At 52.4% G+C, this 20,923-nt stretch overlaps 1 long non-coding RNA gene across 4 annotated transcripts; it reads left to right on the forward strand.

The window, feature by feature from the left end:
- The first annotated feature begins 26 nt into the window (after nucleotides 1-26).
- LOC132340487 (uncharacterized) lies at nucleotides 27-20,274 on the forward strand. Of its 4 annotated transcripts, none has more exons than XR_009489875.1 (5): nucleotides 27-954; nucleotides 2,932-3,011; nucleotides 6,407-6,486; nucleotides 10,543-10,713; nucleotides 16,515-20,274. It is a non-coding gene; the product is annotated as an uncharacterized LOC132340487 (long non-coding RNA). The 4 variants fall into 4 exon arrangements; XR_009489874.1 differs by having other exon boundaries at nucleotides 6,410-6,486; XR_009489873.1 differs by lacking the exon at nucleotides 27-954 and having other exon boundaries at nucleotides 2,876-3,011.
- The last annotated feature ends 649 nt before the right edge of the window (nucleotides 20,275-20,923 follow it).

The raw sequence follows: 20,923 nt of genomic DNA on the forward strand, positions 1-20,923 counted from the left end.
TCAGCAGCACCCAGCACCTCCCAGGACCTGCTGGGCAAGAAAATGCATCATCAGCATGAGCCTAAGCCTTCCTGGAGCATCCAGAGATCCCAGGGGCTCTTCCAGAGAAACCCACTCCTTGGTTCCAGTGACAGTGACATTGCTTCATTGGGGTGCAACCATCCCAATCCACTCTGAGCAACAATTAATCTTCAGGAGTGCAGGCTGGACCCTGGCAAGCAGAGCCTGTGCATTTGGAATGCAAGCTTCCTTCCTAAGCAGTTTCCCTATATTCCAGTGTTAATGTAGAGTGAATGGTTTAAGGAAGGGTCAGGGAATGTAAGCAACAGGTATTTCTCATATGATCTTCACAGGGCAAGGTGGAGTGGCTTTCAAGTGAAAGAAGACAGGTTTAGATTGGACATTAGTAAGAAATTCTTCCCTGTGAGGGTGGTGAGGCCCTGGCACAGGGTGCCCAGAGAAGCTGTGGCTGTCCCTGGATCCCTGGAAGTGTCCAAGGCCAGATTGGATGGGGCTTGGAGCAGCCTGGGATGGGGGAAGGTGTCCTTCCTTCCCATAGCACGTGGGGAAAAAGGTAGTCTTTAAGGTCCCTCCCAACCCAGCCATTCCATGGTTCTGTCCCCAGAGCGGAAGAAACCTCTGCCCTGATCAGGAAAAGCTGAAAAATTTTTGTGCTGCTCCTCGATCCAAGGGCTGTTGCAGGCACTGCATGGCAAGGACTGTCCTCTCTGGGGACCCTGGCCTGGGCCCCAAACCCTCAGATTCCTTGGCACTAGATGGAGCACGTGAGCTTCCACCAAGGAAAGCCAGAGCAGCCCTGGAGAAGATCCTGCACTGTCTGAGCAGCTCTGTTCAGTTTTGGTTTGCCTGTCCAGCCCTGCCGGGGAGGTACTGGGGCAGAGGGAGGTGGGGTAGCCTCATTTTCCCCAGCAGAGCCTTCAGTTCATGCCTGAGGTGAGTGGATCTCATCCCAACACAGGTGAACCCAGCCCAGCAAGGGCTCTGAGCCCCCAGCTCTGGTCCATGTGCAGACTGAGCAGCCCGAAGTGCCTGGAAGCCCTTTGGGGCTCATCCCACCTGGCCCCACACCTCCCCTCCCTCCTGCCTTCACTCAGCAAACCTTCCTGCTGGCAGCTCCTCAGGCCTTAAATTCCCCCTCCAGCTTTTGGGGACTTTCTCCTCCACAGGAACTGCTTCACTACACTGCAGTCCTGTTCCTTGGTGGTCCTCTCCTCCCCCCCTGCTCCTGCCCAGCCTCAGGGGCTGTCCCTGGCATGGGGAGGCAGGGAAAGGCTGCAGCAGGGTTAAAGCATTCCCAGCAGGAAGCGAAGGGCCCGCTGGGATTACTCATGGAAGGAAACACGCAGCACGTAGCCCCGGGCGAGGAGAGTGCGCAGTTCCACAGGGACCCTTTGCCAGAGTGGGAGTTACAGCCTAAAATCCTTTATGGGAACAAGGCTGCTGTTAAAGGGAGGAGCCATCCTGCCTGCCCCAAGAGCAAAGATTTGTGCAACAGGCTCAAAACTGCCCTCAACACTCTTCTTAAAGTGCAGCCAGGGTGACAAACATAGGAAGAGTGAGGAGGCTCCTTCTGGTTTTCTATTTCCCGTTTATTTCTAAGGATACCTTGAAACTGTTTCATAGTGGGGTCAACGTTTGCCTTTTTCTTTCTGAAAGAAAACAGATACATGGAGTAGTTCTCTTGTGAGCAGGGGGTGGCCTGCACTGCTTCGTCCTCAGCTTAAAGAAAGGTTCATTACTTCAGGGCCGGGTGGCACATTTGGGCTCTGCTGAGTCACACAGCCCGAGATGGAGAAATTTTGCCCATTCTTGGATTACGGCAGCGGGTTATGGGTGAATTCAGAACCCGTGGTGAAAATGGAGGGAATGTGGGGAATGCACAGCCAGCACCATCCTCTCCTGTGCTCCCACAGCGAGGGGACGCCCAGTGCCAGCGTGGCATTCCTCAGCCTTCCCTGCGGCTGCCGGGACCCTCTTTCCTGGTGGGATGTGATTTCTCCCAGGAGCAGGACAGAGCTGCGGGGCACAGGACTGCAGGCAAAAGGCCATTTCCGTGTCACCAGAGGGATGTGACACTTGGTTAAGGCAGCAGAAGCAGGGTTGGGCCGTGCTGTGGCAGGAGGCTGCAGGGAGAGCTCTGCGCTGGGATGGTGCCCAGGGTCCTGCAGGCTCCCAGGCTGAGCCAGAGCAGGGCTGGAGGATTTCAACCACACCAAGCTAAAGCTTCCCTTATTACCCTTTTCTTTTTTATCATTCTCTGAAAGCTTTTCCCACTGCTTCACTGTGACCGCCTCTTGCAAACTGGAGGCGATTGGGGGATTTTTTAAATGCTTTTCCTCAAAAACCCAGAGCCAGCTCATGGGACAGTCTGTGCCCCTATCCACCCACCCCACTGCAGCCTACCCCCCCACACCCCCTTGTCCCATGCCATAAACCTCCCCCCGATTTTTTTTTTGCCAACCAGGAGGCTGCAGGACCCCAAAATCCCCCCTCACCCTGCTGCAATCTCAGCTCGGTCTCCACCCTGCCCGCCCGGGGTCTCCCGGGTCCCCCCCTTACCTGCGGGGTCGGGACAAGGCTTTGCTCGGCTCCCTGTGCACCTCCCGGTCCTGCGGAGGGGGTATATAAGGGGCCGGGGAGAAACTTCTGGAAACTTGGGAAAACCCTCTCAAAAATGCTGGGGAGGGAGAGGAAGGGGAGGATCCGTCCCGGCTCTCTCCCGGCCCGCCGCCAATGGCAGGGAATGCCGGCCCCGCGCCGCCGAAGGGGGGTCGGGATGGATGGGGGATGCGCCTTCCCTCCTCATGCCCTGCCTGTCCCTAGCCTGTCCCCTGCCTGAGCCCAGCCTGGCCTCCTGCAGGAACGTGGGGAGCTATTCCCTGCCCAAACTGAGCTTTTGCCTTCTTACAGGGCTCGGGTCCATCTTATTTCCATGCTCTCCCTGCCCCTGGCGTCTCCTGCAGCTGGATGGTTGTTGGCACCAAAGGCAGGTAGTGATGTATTTATTTGCTTGTTTCTGGGCTGTCACCCTCCATATGAAGTCAGGGGTGATGCAAAGGGCTTCAGCCACGACTGGGGCAGTCACAGGCAGCCAGTGTTTAACACCTGCCCCATTCTGAAATGTGAATCTGAAATGTGAGCTCCAAGAGAGAAGAGAAAGTTCCAGGGAGAGCTCAGAGCTCCTTCCAATGCCTAAAGGGGCTCCAGGAGAACTGGGGAGGAACTGGGTACAAGGGATGGAAGGATAGGACACGGGGAATAGCTTCCCACTGCCAGAGGGCAGGGATGGATGGGGTAATGGGAAGGAATTCCTGGCTGAGAGGGTGGTGAGGCTGTGGCACAGAGTGCCCAGAGAAGCTGTACCATGGAGAGGTTTCTGCTGAGTCACAAGTGTTGAAGCTCTGATCCAACCCTGTCATGTTTTAGGACAGCACAGGATTACTTTCATGGCAGTCTAGGATGGAGGGATATTCGAGGCACCACCCCCTCATGGATGGTTACATCAGCAGAAGGATGCTGCATCCTTGTGTTCTTTGACTGATGTCTATGTCTCCCTTTTAATCACACTGTAATTTCATCTTTGCCCCTAATTTTGGCTCTGCCAAGCTTTTCTGCTTCCCTCTGAAGACGGGAGTCTCAGCATGTCTCAGCCTCCTGTTGCTGTAGTAGCAAACAAAAGCTGATTTTTCCTTCTGGCTTTGAATATTCTGCTTGTTGTCTTGGAAGCATCTTGCTTTGGAATCACCATTCCATTCCCCTTCACAGCCCACCTATTCTAGAAGGTAGCACCAAAAAGTGACATTTTTCTTCCATCTGACCTGTTCAGATGGTGCCATGTGAGTAGATACTTCTCATCTCAAACAAGGGGAGATCTTTGAGACCTCCCTGTAAAAAAAAAGTCTCCATCAGCTGCAACAAACCTGGTGCTCAGTGATGTTTAGAAGTCTGGTTCCTTTAGGGAGGGGATTCAGTGGGAAAAAGAGCTTTGGAATACCTTAAGCAACAGATTTTGGTACTAGTGCTTTTGGTGCAGTTAGCTTTGCTTTATGTCTGCATAAATGATCAACAGTGGGATCCCAGAGTTTTTATAGAACAGTTTTGGCTTTATTAAGAATGAATTTGCTGATACCAAACCATCAATACCAAGGTAAATGTTACTGGTCCATACCAGCAGCATGTGCCAGCTGAGAAATGAGAAAAGCTCCTTTAAACTTCCACCATCAGCTGCTTTTCTCTGCCAAATTCTGAATTGCTCCACCTTCAAACCCTGCTCTGTAATTACTTCCCATGTAAGATTTTTTCACCTTCCGAGTGAAATTTGAAATAAACTGTTACACTTTTAATCTTGATTTCTTTCACTGCCTCCCAGCACCAAAGTCCTTTGACACTCTGGGGGCTCTGTGCTCCAGTCCTTTGAAATGGCTTTGCCTCAGTAACATGGAGTAGAATGCAAATGGTTGTGTTTGAGGCCTGGCAGCCCAGCATAAAGATATTTCAGATTTTTCCTGATTTTTAAGTGTATATTTCAACCTATTCCTGCTGTCTCTCCAACACAACCTGGTAAGAGCCACAAAAAACCCTTGCAGAGCTTTAGGATGTGAATACGCAGAAAATGAGTCAGTTCTACCAAAAAGTCAGCAAACAGCTTCATCCTGACTAAACAGTTTTGTCCAGGGCCACAGTTCTGGGAATCAGGCTGATCTGCATTGCTGGGGAGGATTCCTGCTGCTCTCCAGTGATTCCAAGCAGATCAGGCTGTGTAGAAGTGCTCCCAGCCCCCACAGTGCCACGTAGGAGCTCCTCCAGCGGTGGGATGGGGACTGGGAAGGGGGAGCCAAACTGGGAGTTGCCGTCTTCCGTCTCCCCTGCTCATGTAATGAGCGGTTCCAGCTGCCAGAGGGACACATCCTCTCCTCCAGGCCAGCTCCTCCCCTCCAAACCGCACTTGCGCAGGGCAGAGCTCGAGATTCTTTTGTCTGGAGCTATTTCCAGCATGGCTTGGCTTTGTGGGTTTAGGGCAGTGCAGATGCACTGAGCCTTAAATTAAAATGCACCCAAAGTTTTTGTGACCTGGGTGGGATCCTGCAGCCCCCAAGACAAAGCAGAGGGAGATTTCCAGGCTGTTGTTGCAGTGCTTGGAAATGCTGGGATGGAGAACAGTGAAATCCAACTGTACCAGGAGTCCAGTTCTATGGGAAACAATCCATGCCCAGCCATGAAATGTCCAGATTGGTGCTGTGCTGGTTGTTTGGCTTCTTGTTTCAAGCAGTGTTACTAATTCACCTGATTATCTATTGAAGGAGTGGTTCATTTCTAGGAAAGCAGATGCTGTGTGTTCTTTGGACAGGACTTTTTAAATATAAACTCTGGCAGCTTTGCACTCTCGCCTTACAGTGACCCAGGAGACTCATCCTGTTTTCCTGTGCTGGAGACAGCCTGTCATCTGTGCTGCTGTGAGGCAGTGCTGGTGCAGGATCTCTGCTTTCCAGGATCATGGCTGAGGAGGGCAGGGATGCTGGGAGCCAGCACTGAGGAGCCTTAAAATAACCCCATAGGCAGGGACACCTTCCACTGTCCCACCTTACTCCAAGCCCCATCCAAGCTGGCCTTGGGCATTTCCATGGATCCAGGGGCACCCACAGCCTCTCTGGGCACCCTGAGCCAGGGTGTCACCACTCACACAGGATCAATTCCTTCCCAATATCCCCTCTAACCCTGTCCTCTGGCAGTGGGAAGCCATTACCCTTTGTCCTGTCACTTTCTGCCCTTATAAAAAAATCCTTCTCCCACTTTTTCAGGAGCCCCCTTTAGGCAGTGGAAGGGGCTCTGGGTTCTCCCTGGATCCCTCTCTTGCTCTAGAGCTAGTCAGGGCTTGTCTGCTCCTCCAGGTCCTCACATGCAAAGATTTTGGGGGAATTCTGCTTCCTGGCTCAGCTCAAGGACAAGTTTGGGTTCAGCACTTTTAATTTCCTCCCTGCACACCCTCCTTTGGCACTGTGAGCTCACTCATGCAGCCCCAGGCACTGTGGAGCCGTGGCTTTGCTCCCAGCAGTGCCCTGCACTGGAGTGGGATCCCAGCCCTTCTCCCCCTCTCTGGCTCTCAGCCATGCCCAGCTCTGGCCTGGCTGGAGCTGGGAGGGCCCAGCTTTGTGTGAGCAGACAGCACACAAAGGATGGCAGTGGAGCTGAAAGGCTGCATCCCGTGGATCTGTGCCCTGGCCTGTCTGGAGTGCAGCAGTGAGAGCCAAACTCCTGTGCCAGCCTGCTGTGCCAGAGCTGGCCGTGCCAGCTCCAGGCTTCCAGGGAGCTCACTGGGTTTACATGTCCTAAAGGGGCAAATTCTCTGGATCCTTTGCAAAGCACTGATCTCCTTCTGCTTCCTCAGCAGGTGTGCTGGAAGAGGAAAAGGAAGAGGAAAAGACCTGATTGCTGTGGAGCAAATTCCCCATCCATGGCATGATCCAGGTATGTCACAGTGCACAGACCAGGGAGGACAAGGTACAGAGGCTGCAGCTGCAGCTTTCCCACAGGGCACAGCAGAGAGACATTCCCTTGATCCCAGTTTGTAATCCCTGTTTAATACTCCTAGAGAAAAGTTCAAAATCCACAGGGTTTCCTGCCAACACAGCGAGGCAGGGGGGCCGAATTCCTTTGGTGCTTTTGGGTGGAAAGAATGACATCTGTGTGGCCTCAGCAGAGGGCCAGCATGGGTGGTGGCAGGTTGGGTTGCAAGCCCCTGCATCCCACACCTTCCTGGGAGCTGAGCTTTGGCAGGAGGAGATGGAATCCTTGTGGGTGTGGTGGCAGGGATTTGCAATCCCTTGGGAGGACCCATGGGGCTGTGGGGTCCTGAGCAGTTCCTACACTGATCCAGGAGTGCAGGTGTGGGGTTGTGGCAAGCCAAGAGGACTCCAGGATGCCCTTTCCAGGCTACTGTTTGGACCCAATGGTCCTAGAGGACTTTTCCAACCTTAAACTCTGTGATTCTAAGATGAGCACTGGTGATGTGCACTCCTTACCCTCTCCCTTCTGCCTCACAGTGACTGGGACTGGCTCCCAAAAAGCAGCCAAAAGGAAAAGCAAGTGCTTGGTTTGTCAGCCACATCAGTCCCATGGGTGCAGGGGCCATCTCAAGGACAGGATGTGAGAGCACCAGGGCTTTGGGATGCTGCAACATCAGTTTCCTCATTGGAAACAGGCAGCAAGGAATGTCCAATTCCAGGTTTTCACCCTTTATTACAAAACACAAGCAGAGAAGGCCCAGGTGGTCGATCTGCTCTGCACAGAGGGGAACTGTGCTGGGTCATCTCTCCTGTTAAAAGCTGCAATGAGCTCTCCCTCATCTCTTCCTGGCATTTTCCAGGAGCATATGGGAATGTGAAAGGTCTGAGCTCTGCCTGCCTTCATATTTGGTGGAAGCTGAGAGGAGGCTCAGCCCCACACGCCCCCCCTGTCAGGAAACTGGGATGTAAAAGGAAACAGTTTATTCTGGAGCCAGCTGAGGGAACAGAACCGCCCCTAAACCCGAGCCTGGCTTGCAGAGGGATCCTCAGCAGCCAATCTTCTGCTTCCAGCACAGCACTGCTCAGGGCTGGAGGCGGGGTGGGCCCAGCTCTGTGCTGTGTGTGCAAGTGTGTCACACAACTGCCTGTCTCCCCAGTCCTACTGCTGTCCCTAAAAGTCTTTTCCTTGTTGGGAATCAGGTTCCCAAGAAACCAAGTCATAAAACTGCCACTGTTCATGGCAGAGAAGGAGGGGGCTGAGTGCAGGACAGGGCTGGGGCTGCTGGGCTTGCTGCCCTGGGGACTCTGGGGGGTTGGTGCAGGAGTTTGAAGGCAGGAAAGGAGGAGGGGAGGGATGAATCCCAGGAAGGACATGCTAGGCTCAGCGCTGGGCAGTGGCCCAGCAGGAACAAGCAGTGTGTGCACTCCTCCTCAGCCAAGTGCTGAGGATGTGTAAGCAAAGGGATGCTTAGGAGGGGCCTTGGCAGCCTCTTGTTTATTCTGCTCTTGCAGAGGCAGCACAAAAGCTGCCCAGAGAGATACAGCAGGAATCACAGGGTCTCAGACTGGTTTGGGTTGGAAGTAAAATTAAAGCCCATCCAGTGCCACCCCTGCCATGGGCAGGGACACCTTCCACTCTCCCAGGCTGCTCCAAGCCCATCCATCCTGATCTTGGACACTTCCAGGGATCCAGAGGCAGCCACAGCTTCTCTCTGGGCACCCTGTGCCAGGGCCTCCCCACCCTCCCAGGGAACAATTCCTTCTCAAGATCTAATCTAAAATCTCTGCTTTAGTGTATAATCAAACAGGAAAAGGGGTTTCATCCTTCCCCAGTTTCCAAGAGCCATGGTTGCTCCAGCCTTGGGGATGTTATGCTGATCTGATAGGACCAAACCAGTTTGTGTCCAGATCTGAGCAGCTTTCCTTGGGATGACAAAATGCACCCCCCTGGGAGACAAATGTCCTTTGCTATAGGTCCAGATTGGGTCAGGGGGCTTAACCCATAACATGGAAATTTAGGATTTGTCTGCAAGAGGCCAGGATGTATTCCAGGATGGATCTCCGAGGTCAGAGACCCTTAGGAAAAAAGTGACATCTTCCCTGTGTGATGAAACCCCACTTAGCCTGAATATTCCTGCCTGCTTCAAATATGCCAGCAGAAAATTGCAGTGTGTTCTTCACAGCTACTGTATAGATTCCCCATGAAAATCTGGCAGGGAAGAAGTGGCAGATTTCTGGAAGATTCAAGGAGCCCACATGATGCAACCCCGCTGCATTCTTGCAGAGCGACACCCGCTCCTGGGAGCTTCAGAAGGAGCCACTCACATTTTATTCCAGCTGCCACTGGGCTGCATCCACACATTAAAGACTTTTCCAGGGTCACATCCCTGTCCTGACACAGCTCCTGGTGTTGCAGAGCCACATTCCTGCCTCAGGGATGTTAATTTTAGAAACAAAACCCAGGAAAGTTGTGGATGGTCCAGTGAACTTTTCTCTGGTTCAGAATGAAGCTGGAAAGACTTTTTCCCAGTCTTCCCAAATGCATTTAGAAACTCCCAGGCATCTTTAGTTTTGGGAACAGTCATGCACTTGGCAGTAAGAACAGCAGATATGGATCCTGGAGCAAGGGAAGCTCCGTGGCTGTTGGATGGGATCTGCCAGCTGAGTCACACAAGGCAGATCTGACTCATCACATCAGAGCTGCATCTGCAGATGTCCCAGGATTTTATAAAGTTGGGCAAGGCTGCTTATCCTCTGTAAAAGCTGGGGAGACCAAGGCAAGGAAGGTGAGTTTGGGGCACAGTCAGAGCCAGGCTGGTGTGTGCTGCTTTCCTCTCCACAAGGATGCTGAGGACTTGATAGGGAGTCCCAGAGGCATCTTCTCCTTCTCTGCACAGACACTCTGCTGAGGGCTGGGACCCCAGGATGTGGAGCTGCTCTGTCTGGGATTATCCCAGCTCCAGTCTCATCCAGCAGAGATGGATCTCATGGCCAAGGGTCCTCTGCATGTACAGAGCAGCCTCTGTATCCTTGTCTTCTCTCCCTGCTCCTGGTTACTGTGCTGTAAACCCCAGGCAGGAACAGGCTCTGCTTTGTGTTTTTGTACCCTGTGGGACCATGATTGATGCCTTTCTCCAACATGTATGCCCAAACTGTGCTTCCCACAGTGGGAAGAGATGCAGGAGCTGCCTCTCTCTGCACACTCCAAACTCCTGGCCCAGCACTCAGCACACTGAACATCTCCTGCATGTCCCTGAATCTGACAGGCTGTTCCCAACACCGGAGGAGGCATCAGAGCTGCTGAATTTGGCTTTGTACAGAAGGTCTCTTGTTCAGCCTAGGGCAGAGGTGCTTGGGAGAGGTGGTGTGGGAGGTTTAGATGAATGAGGATCGTTGTTTCACTCCTGATTCCCTTCAGGAAGGTGTTGGATGTTTCCCAGCCATGCACAAACAGCTTGGATTCAGTCTTTGAAATCATTTGCACTTCTGGACTGTTGGCTTTGACGTCAAGACCTGAATCCCCCTGGGATCACTCCTGGTTTGGGACCCAGGGGATGCTGTGCTTACAAAGACAAGGGTGAATCAAAACCTCTTACAGCTGCCCTCCTCCTCTCCTGCATGGATCTGGCTTAGCCCCATCCAGTTGGGAATTACTTTAAGCTCTTTTGCTACCTTAACACAGAGAAGCAGCAGCAAAGAACTTAAGGCAGCTCCTGAATTTTGAACATTTCAGGATGCAATCACGGCTGCAGTTCAATGGGAGGGAAGCACTCAAATCCTGAACTTGCAAGGGTTTCTGTTGGATATGGAATACCCAGTTCTGGTTATTGTAGTTTCCAATGACAAAGCTGTGTGCTGGACATGCAAAATAATGGAGAAAATGCAATTTGTACTTGTGGTGTCTTCATTTTCCAAATTCACCTCCCCAAATTCAGAAATATCTCCAGTGACAGTGATGGCACTTGTCTTGATGAATTAACAATTTAACTATGATTTTCTCCCTAATTCCAATTAATAGAATTGGATCTGCTGGAGGCAAGTTCATCAAATGTGGGATGCACAATGAATCCATTCTGGGCTCTGTCTCTGATTCACCACGTGCCATGAGTCCAGCAATTCATCACTACCTGAAGCTTTCCTGACTTCCCTGGCAGTTGCAGGAAGGTGCATGGACACCCTGTGGAAGCAGGTATGAAGTGGGGCAGGGTGGGGGGACACCCAAAAAGCCCTGCAGGAATCTTGGGCACCACAGGGCTGGTGCAGAGTCCGTGCAGACAAATCCTTGTGGGCACAAGAAGCACTGGGCTCATGGCACTGTGCACTTCAGAGGTCCTCATCACCTGTGCTGTCCCATTAGCTGGAAAATCCCAGTGCTCTGGCTTCAACTAAAGAGATCATTGTGTGCCTTGGTGCTAGCCCTGCATCCCTGGGGCAGCAGGACCACTGTCCTTGAGGGTGGGATCGGGGTGAGAAAGCTCCTCCAGCCTTGACTGCCACCAGGGTTTCTGTCTCCGGTCCCAGCTCCAATCCCACGCCCTGAATCCTGCACTGGGAATACACTTCTGGCTCTGTGTGGCTGTGGCCATGAGTTTCCCATGCTTCAGAAAGTGCCATGAACCCACAATAAACAGCACAGCCCTTGCACTGCTGTCCCTGAGCTCCCCTGGTCCCCAGTGCAGCTGGTGCTTAAACACTTGGGAGAATATTTAGGATTTCTGGGCTGCAGAAGTGTCAGTGTGGAAAAGGCTGCACCAAAGCAGAGACACCAACGGAAATAGATGGATTTAAAAATAGTGGAGACAGAGAGGGGCTGGCTGGGATTCAGGAGCTACAGAGAGCTGGGAGCACACAGATCCAGTTAGGGCACTGCAGGACTCGTTTAGACCCTGCTCCCACCCACACCAGCCCTGGGCACAGCTTCCCCTGCCGAGACTCCCCCGTGGCCCTGGCACTGCTCCCCTTTTGGGGGTTCCCCAGGGAGCAGTGCCCAGCCAGGATCCCACCCAGCTCCACGACACCCTCTCCGTGCATCCCAAACCCACCCCCGAGCCCCAGGGAATCCAGGGAATCTCTCCCCAGGCGGGCAGGGACGTTCTGTCCTCCTGCTCTTGTCCCCGTGTCCCGGTCTCACTGCTCCCCCCGCTGCCCGTCTCCGGCACCATCCCGGGCTGGCTCCAGCCTTCCCCAGCCACCAATCCCGGGAGGAGGAGCAGGAAAGGCTCGGTCTCCAGCCCACAGTCCCGGGATGTGCCCCAGCAGTGTGTCCTGGGAGCCCCTCTCTGCCAGGGAGATGTGTCTCCCCTTCCACTTGCCCTGGGAATCATGCTCCTCCAGGCCAGTCCTCCCTGCTGGAAAGAGAAAAGCAGTGCCAAGAGGAGTAACAAAGCTAGCAGGGTCAGGAGGGAAAAAGAGAAAGAAAGATGGATGTAGGACCCCCTGGCATTTTTGCTTGTTTGTTGTTTTTTCTTGTTTTGGGTTGAAAGGGACCTTAAAGATCACCCAGTGCCATCCCCTGCCATGGACAGGGACACCTTCCACTATCCCAGGTTGCTCCAAGCCCTGTCCAACCTGGCCTGGAAGGGGAACTTAACTTATTTCAGACTGTGCCAGATATAATTTCAACTGTGATTTATTAGATTTATCACTAGAAATAAGATGATAGTATAGATAACCCCAAACTCTGGGAGCATGGCATGGGTGTCGGGAGATTTCTTATGTCTTTCCAGGTTTCAGTTTCAAAGTTGCTATTCTGCCTGGGAGCAGAGAGAGGGAGTCCTTCTCCTTCTCTTTGAGGGACCTGCAGGATCCTCTTCTCCTGAAGAGGGTTCCTCAGGCTGCCCAAATCCCAATTGCCGTGAGGATTATGTGAACTGGTCTTCTCTTTTCCATGGCAGGAATCTTTCCTTGTCTCTCTCTTTCCAGGGAAGGAAAGTGGGATGAGAGTGACTTAGGGCAGTCTCATGTAAAATCACAGAATCATATTGGGACACAATGGTTTGGGTCAGAAAGGGACCTTAAAGCTCATCCAGTGCCACCCCTGCCATGGGCAGGGACACCTTCCACTGTCCCTGGCTGCTCCAAGCCCTGTCCAGCCTGGCCTTGGACACTTCCAGGGATCCAGAGCCAGCCACAGCTTCTCTTTTTTAGGGACATGTCCATGTGTCCCCAGGGATGTGCCAGGATGCACAAGCAGCAGGCAATCCCTTTAGCAGGGAATGGGAAGGGCTGGCTTTCTACAAGACACGAGGCTGGAGCCCCCAGGGGGGGTTTGCAGTGATACCCTTCAGGTGTCCCACTCAGCTCTGGTCCAGAACTGCAGCCTCCCAGTAAACCCAGAAATGGGGGTTTGGCTTGTAGGGAAGTGTTTTATTTCCTTTAATTAACTGGATCTGAGCTGGATGGAGCCCAAGCCTGTTCTCAGTCACCAGCGAGCCCCGAGCTGTGCATGATCAGAGCTGACAGCCCCAGTGGTGCTGGTGCCAGTGCCAGCAAACCCCACTGATCCAGCTGAAAAACCCCTACAGGTCTGACATAAAACATTCATGCTCAGGGGATGGATATTTGATTTGAAACCTCAGCAGCAGTTCCTGCTCAGATTCCCTCCTCTCCTGAATTTGCAATTGCCAGCAGTGAGGAAAATCTCTGCAGAGTCACTCAGGGATTGCTTAGAGCCCCTTGCATTGGGATAACTGAGCAAAGCAGCAAGTTTTACCCTGCATCTGTCCAGGAGAGAGAAACTGGAGCCCATCAGAGTTCTTGGAGCCTGGCTGGGGTGATTTACCAGGCATCTGAGTGCCTGTGCACACAGCTCCAGAAGCCTCCCCCTTGCCTTCCTTCAGGACACAGTGCCTCCCGCAGGGAGCTGCTGGCTGAAGGGGGAATTAAAGGCATTTGTTATTCCCTGACACAGTCCATCACCAGGCTGTCTTCCCAAGGAGCTGCAGCTCAGGGGCTTGCCTTGGAGGGAGGAGCTGCTTTATCATGGCATGGCAGCTCGCCCAGGGAAGAGCTGGGAGACAGCTGGGATTTATTCTAGAGCCAGAGTTCTGCTCCTGTGGGGAGGCCAGGGGTCAGAGAGATGAGCCAGGCTGCGGGAGGGAGGCAGGGAGGGGGTTTCACACTGTAAGCACTCCAACACTGCCTCCCCAACCCAGGCTGGCAGGCAGGACCCAGCCCAGTGCTCTCATCCCAGTTCCCAGAGCTCTGTGCCCTTCCCTGGCCTCGGCTCATCAGAAACACAGAGTTGGTCATGCTCCACCAGCTCCATCTCATGCCTAATCTCTGCTTGCTGCCCACCTCTCTGCACTCCCATGTGTTTTCCTTGGGGAGTCCTGTTCTGTCTCCAACCCCCTTCTGCTTCCAAAGGATTTATTTCCACACTCCCCTCTCCATCCTATAATCGGAAAGGCTTAGGCAGGCACTGCTGCACATTGGAGCTGTGTGACCACGAGATTTCCTGCAGCCAGCCCAGTCAGCTGATCCAGCCACACTCACTCAAGGAATCATTTTCCACTGAGGTCCAAGCTGTGGCTGCCCAGAGTGGGGAGGAAAAAAAGGGAGACTTGGTGTGTTTGGAATAACTGGTGAAGGAAAAGCACACCTGGGGAGGAGGGCACATCTCTGCCCTTCCTATATCCAGAGCTGCTGCATCTGTCAGGGTAAGCAGTTGTAGGATGAGGTTATGAACCAAAAGAGGTGGATTTAGATGGGATATTTGGTAGGAATTCTTGGCTGTGAAGGTCAAGGGAGGCCATGGCACAGGGTGCCCAGAGAAGCTGTGGCTGTCCCTGGATCCCTGTCCAAGGCCAGGTTGGACAAGGCTTGGAGCAGCCTGGGACAGTGGAAGGTGTCCCTACCCATGAAACTGGATAAGCTTTAAGGTTCCTTCAACCCAAAGCACTCTTTGATTCTCTGTTATTTTCCTTAAAACCAGGTCCTCCTCTGGACCCTTTCCTTCTATCTCCAGCTTTCCAAGATCTCATTCCAGGTTCTGTACCTTGAGAAATTGATGTGTGCCCCCAAGGCTACCCTGGGCCTCCTGAATCCCACAGGGTTGGAACCATTGCTGAGAACCATCCACAGAGCTGGATCTCTTGCTGTGGTGTGGAGCTGAGTTAAGGTCTCATGCAGCATCAGCCCTGGCAGCTCCTGCTTGGTGGCCATGGCAAGAGGCACCTTCTCCCCCTGTGGCTTTGCCACTTGGCCTGCAGGAGAACTGGAGGTGGAAAGCGAGTGCTTGCAGCTTCAGCAGATGGTTATCCCATGAATCATGGGCTACCTGGCTGTGTGGTCATCCTGGATGGCTCCTGTTAGACCTGTTTGTGCACATGCAGCTGAGCTGTGGTTTCCTGGGAGGGCTGAGCTCCCTCACGTGCCCTGCCCAGCGCTGGCTGCACCTCAAGGCCACCACAGGGACAACTGGCACATGAGATGTGTTTCTTAAGCTGCCCTCACCCCTTGTTGCTGTGGGGGGAAAATCTCCAGGCAGAGAGAGGGGCAGGAGGGGATGGGTGAGAGGGAAATTCCTGCCAGGAATGAGTCACCCCCTCGTGCTATGCCTGGAAAAAGCAACTGCTCCCATCCTGCTGCAGTGCTGGGGCAGAAGGGATCCCTCATTCCTTTGGGATCCCTTTAGGGACAGGCTTTATATTTTCCTGCTTTAAGGTAAGTTAGGCTGGAATTTCACCCAGTTTAGGGAGAAGCAGCAGAGCCAGGTATCAAATCCCAAATGACTTCTCAATTCCTGGCTGGTGAGGCACAAAGCACAGGGTGACTTTGTCTGGTTTACCCACATCCTTTGTGTCATTTTAAATTGAGGGGAGAGATTTTAGATAAGATATTGGCAAGAACTTCCTCCATGTGAGGGAGCTGAGGCCCTGGCACAGGTTCCCAGAGAAGCTGTGGCTGCCCCTGGATCCCTGGAAGTGTCCACGGCCAAGGTTGGACAGGGCTTGGAGCAGCCTGGGACAGTGGAAGGTGTCCCTGCTCATGGAATGGGTGGCACTGTGTGGTCTCTGAATTCTTTTCCTACCCAAAACAAGAAAAAGAAAAAACATTTATTTCTGCTTCCCACCCTGCTTAGCATTAAATTTTCTGAAAGATTCTCCTGCACAGGAGCAGCCTTCTGAGCAATGTGGAGTTTGCAGGAAACATCCCCTGCTTGTGCAAATAGCCAAAACTCTCCTACCTGAAAAACTATTTTTAATCAAGGAATACTGGAGATGGTTTAGGCAGAGAGGGAGCAGCACTAAACCAGCTTTGAGTGTGGTTTTTGAGCCTGTAATGGAGCAGCACAGCATGATCCAAACTTAACTTTGCTAGGGTGCAGGATTCATTCTCTGGGAGAATAACAAACCACCCCCTCGGGTTGAATCTGGGGCTGATGGCTGGAGTTTGAGGAAATCCTGTGTGTTTCTAATCTTAGGCTGCTTTTTTCCTGGGTAGTTTATTTCTTTAAATAGAAGGGCTTAAATGGGATTGACTCCTACAATCCTTGTGGCCTGGCTGGGCTGTAATCTTTAATGGGCAGGGATGTCACATCTCACATCCCTTCTGCTTCTGCTGTGAAGGGAAAGCACTTGGGAGCCCTCACTTCCTCAGGTATCACCTGGAGATCTGTCCCAGCTCCATCCTGCCCACTTAGAACAGCAGGGAAAGGACCCTGGTGTCTGACAGGACCCAGGGAACAGCTGGAGCTGTGTCAGGGCAGGTTTAGGTTGGATTTAGGGAAAGGTTCTTCCCCCAGAGGTGCTGGGCACTGCCCTGGCTCCCCAGGGAATGGGCACAGCTCCCAGGGATGCCCAGGGTGGGATTGTTGGGCTGTCTGTGCAGGACTCCACCGTTTCCCAGGGAGGGAGGAGAAATGCCAAATGTGCTCTGGCTCACATGCAAAACAGGCCAGGGAGCTCTGTCCTCACAATGTGCAATGGTGTGAGGAAACAGCTTTTTAGGATGGCCAGTTATGTGTCTGAATGTCCATTTAAATTTCAGATCTCCAGGAGAACCATCCACCTCATACCTGGCAAGCAGATCCAGGTTCCTCCAGTTTTCCAGCAGGATTTGCAGTGGGTGGTCACAGACTGGAGAGCTTGGCAGCTTTTTCAGTGCTGCTGTTTGCTGCAGGAACCACACATTTTTACCCTTGTATGGAATAATCACGTCCTGATGAAATCCAGGATTTGTGCAGCCAAGCTGACTTTGCAAGTGCCACCACCTTTTGCAACCAACCCTGCCTTTCCTGATCCTCTTCCTCAGCTCTTCTAATCCTTCTTCCTAAACCAATCCTGAGCCAGAAGAGCTGTCCTGGAGGACAGCTCCCAATCCATTTCTCCTGTACTGGGCAGCAGCTCCCAAACCAGGGTGCCCTTATCTCTGTACATCCCTGTGCAGAGGGTCGTTGGCTGCCCCAGCCTGCCCTGAGTGCCCCACCTTGCTGATGCATCTGCAGCCCTCCCTCAGGGCACAGGGGAGGCCCAGTGCAGCCTTTCCCTTCTCCCACCACCCTGTCTTGGAGCGTGTGGGAAGCTCAGTGCTCCTGGGAGGTTGGGATGAGTCAGTGTTTGCCAGTCCTGAGTCACTCCAGGGAGTAGCCAGAGAGGAGGGGGGGGATGCCCAGCCTCATCTGGGGGTGTAAATATCCCAGGAAGTTCTGTCTGAAAGAAAATTCCCATTGAGAGGTCACCACCTTGTAGGGTTGCTTCCAGCAGGGCCACCACCATGGACCACATATGTCACTCCATGAGAAGAAGTTATTTCCTGGCCCTGCTTCCATGTGAATCCTTCCACATGGCCCACACCTGGTTATTTGGGAGGGGTGCCACATCCCCATCCCATGGCTGTCCTTGGAAACTTCCTGGGACATGCCAAGGGGTTCCTCTTGGCAGCTCCCTCAGAGCAAGTTTGTGGAGCCAGGGCATCCAACACGCCAGGGAGGCCATGGAGGAATGCCAGGCAAGTTCTCAAAGCAGGACTTTTGGGATGTCTTTTGAGTAGAATAATTCCCAGTCCTCCCACTTATTGCAATTTTTATCACTATTTTTGGGCTTTTTTGAGCTAGAGATGCTCCTGAACTCCTGGAGGCTTTGGGAGTGAATTGGCTCAGGAGTCTATCCCTGGTGCTTAAAGCAGGTTTAAGATTTAGAGGGGGGAGTGGACACCCTTGCTGACACCCCCACAGGCACCTTGTCCTCTGTGCCTTGATGAACCCCCAGAGAGCACCACAGGATACTTCAAATACATACCCAGGCTCTAGATTTTTACCTCCATTTCAAGCTTGACTGGGATAAATTCCCAGGTCAAGAAGAGCTGGAAGAACCACCCCAGGATTTTCTATTCTCAGAGTCCCTGCCTTTAACATGAACTAAATTTTCTGTGCTTGCTCAGAGCAGAGGCTGAGCAGGGAATGAGGCCAGAAAAACAGGGGGTCATGTCAGACTTTCTTTTTCTCTCCTCTTAACACTGAAATAAAAATACATCTCGAGCTTGTTTTGGGATTAACAAGAAAAAATTCCTCTTGATGGGAACCATCTGTGGCCGGGAGATGCCGGCTGCTCTCTGCTTCCCACCCAGACGCTGTCATTTGGGGTGTGTTCCTCTCCCAAATATTATTCCTCTCATCCCTGTGCTGATGGGAGGAATCCCAACTATTTAAGGAGGCTTTTCTCCCATCATTTCAAGGCAGCAGCAGCTGGTGACACCTCTGGAGGATAATATTTGCTCTCCTCATTACAGCCCCAGTGCCCAGCACAGCTTGCTGGTGGCTGCTGGGCTTGGAGGGGAACCACTGCAAGTGTCTTGGGTGTGGCCTTTCCACCCCAGACATCACCTCGGGGTCAAAGCAAACACCTCGAGGCCTCTCTGGCCTGTCCCACAAAGCAGGAGGGGAAATGGAGGTTCCCTGGCTCAGCCTCTGCTGTGCTGCTGGAAATAAGTGCATTAGTGCTGGTCCCTTCATGGTGTCGAAGAATGAGGACATTTCTGGGGTGGACCTTGGCCCCAGCTGAGTTTTTGGGGTGGGAACTGGGTTGGGTTGGCAACAGGACGATGAAGAGGTGCATTTGCAGCATCAGAAACTCCAGAGAGATTTGGAGCAGAGAGGAGCCTCCAAGGCCAGGAAGAGGAGAAGAAGCTCAAGGTGAATCCAGCAGAACCCAGGGCAGGTCTGGCCCGGGAGGAAAGGCTGGAAATGTTTCTCTGCTCTTTCCATGCAGAAGAAGAGGCTGCCTGGCTGAAATGTCTCCTCCTGGGATCAGCTCCTGGCAGGTTGAGCAGGAAGCTGGGATCAAGACAAGCCCAGCAGGTTCTGGGCTGTGAATCCTCCTGGATGGCAGCACATCCCTGACCTGGGATCCAAGAGCTGAACTGAAATGGACCCAAATGAGCATTATGGGGGCTTTCCCAAAGCTGGCTGGATGAAGGATTTTTGTGTGGGCCTTGACATCTTCAGAGTGATCCAGGCCTGGCTTGGGAGGTGGTTTGGATTCATTTGGAGAAAAGAGGGCAGGACATTCAGGCCATGCTTACCCTGCCCTCCTGCTTGTCCCTCAATGTGGGGACCCCCCAGTTCCTGTACTCTGCCAGGACTGAGCTAATCCTCACCTCTCCTCCATGGAGCCCAGCAGGAGCTGGTTGGAGTGAAGGATGCTGCTCCCTCCTTCCCCCTGGGGCTGGCACGAAGCATCACAGTGGCACTGGGGGATTTTGTCCTCCAGCAGATGAAAGCAGAAAGCTTTCCATCTTTGAGGCTGGAAAAATCCATCCCCCAGAGAGGGGCTTGGCCCTGCAGCTGGGGGTGCAGCCCACGCTCCCATCCCAGGAATGTGGGATGTTCTGGTGCTGCTTTGCCCAGCCCTGCTCTGACCACAGGCTGGGAACAGGCCTGGCTGCTCTCAGAATATTCCATGGATCTCTGAACCCATGGCTGTTGTAAGGTGCTCACCCAAAGCTGCTGTTGTGCAAGGAGGACTCATCTTTCCAAGATCTTTTAACAAATCCCTCCTGGGCCGAGACACCCCAAAATGGCTTTTGCAGAGAAGGGTGTTTGTGTTACTGATGCTTGGAAAGCTGAATGCAGGTGCTGTGCTTCACCCATCAAAAAGCAATTTACAGATTAAATTTGTAAAAATTTATATAAACTGCTGGAACAGCATCAAATTGTAGAACAGCATATTGTAACAGGAAGAAAATTTGCTGTTTAAAATTTTGTTTTATTAGAAATAGAGAGAAATGGATTCACATAACATTTTTCAGACAGTGAGGTTTTGAACTCTGGGGGTTTCATTTCAGCAGTGTTTGTGCACACACACTCCATCTCAGGCAGGCTGAGCTGAGGCTGGGATGGGTTTTTCATCCTCTGTGATGGGATAAAACCCCACATCTCCATCCACGAAAACTCTGGGATGGAGAGGATCAGAAGACTGATGCTCCCCCTGACCTGGCTGAATAACAGGGGCTTTGTTCAGGGATCCAGGTCAGGGATTTTATTTCAGTACCTGCAAAGAAGCTATGAGAAGAATGCAGTGGGTTCCTCCCAGCCTGGAGAAACGCAGAGATATCTCCAAAGGTGTTTAATATTAACTGGAGCAGGGCACATCCCTGAAGGGTTTGATTGTGAGCCTATCTGTGTTTGTATCCAAACATCACCTGCAAATCCATAGCGTGGCCAGAGCTGGAGGAGGTGAAAGTCCTCCTGGAGGGAGCTGGATCAATAATGGGTTTGTCAATAAAGATCATCCCGTGCTGGCACCAGGAATGTGAACCATGAGCCCAGACCTTCCTGTGCAGGCACAGAACAAAGGCCTCAGCCAGAAGGCTCTGATGAATGTGTTGGTGAAGAGAAGAGGGCTGGGTGGGCAGGGAGCAGAGGGAACAAAGCAGCCCTGTGTGCATGGGGCAGCCAAGGGAGAGCGCTGGGATTTGCCTTCCAGGGTGGATGTGATGGCAGCTCCTCCAGCAAAACCCACTGGGATTTTGATGCAAGCAAGGTTTGGCCTCCACACTCATCCTCTCTGACTCTTCTGGTCAGATGTTATCAGAAGCATTTTTTAGTAAGGCTCCTTCTCACAGGGCAGGGAAGTCGTGCACCACATAATGACAAATATATTTGCATCCTAGCTGTGCCAGCTGCATTTGTTTATAAAGTGGACTGCACTAGAAAATGCTGTTAAACAAAGTTTCATTTAAAGCCAATTAGTTCAGAGCTGGCTTCACTTACATGCCCTGAAGTTCTCCCAATATATCTGGAATCATGGAATCATTAAGTCTAGAAAAGACCTCCAAGATACCAGGTTTAATCTTTGACCAAATCCCACCATGCCCCTAAACCATATTGTGAAGTACCACACCAAGATGATTTTTTACTATGGGTTTTAATTTTTTCCACAGGAGATTTGTGTTTATCC

The sequence above is a fragment of the Haemorhous mexicanus genome, chromosome 2 (assembly GCF_027477595.1).
Source record: "Haemorhous mexicanus isolate bHaeMex1 chromosome 2, bHaeMex1.pri, whole genome shotgun sequence".
NCBI lineage: Eukaryota > Metazoa > Chordata > Aves > Passeriformes > Fringillidae > Haemorhous > Haemorhous mexicanus.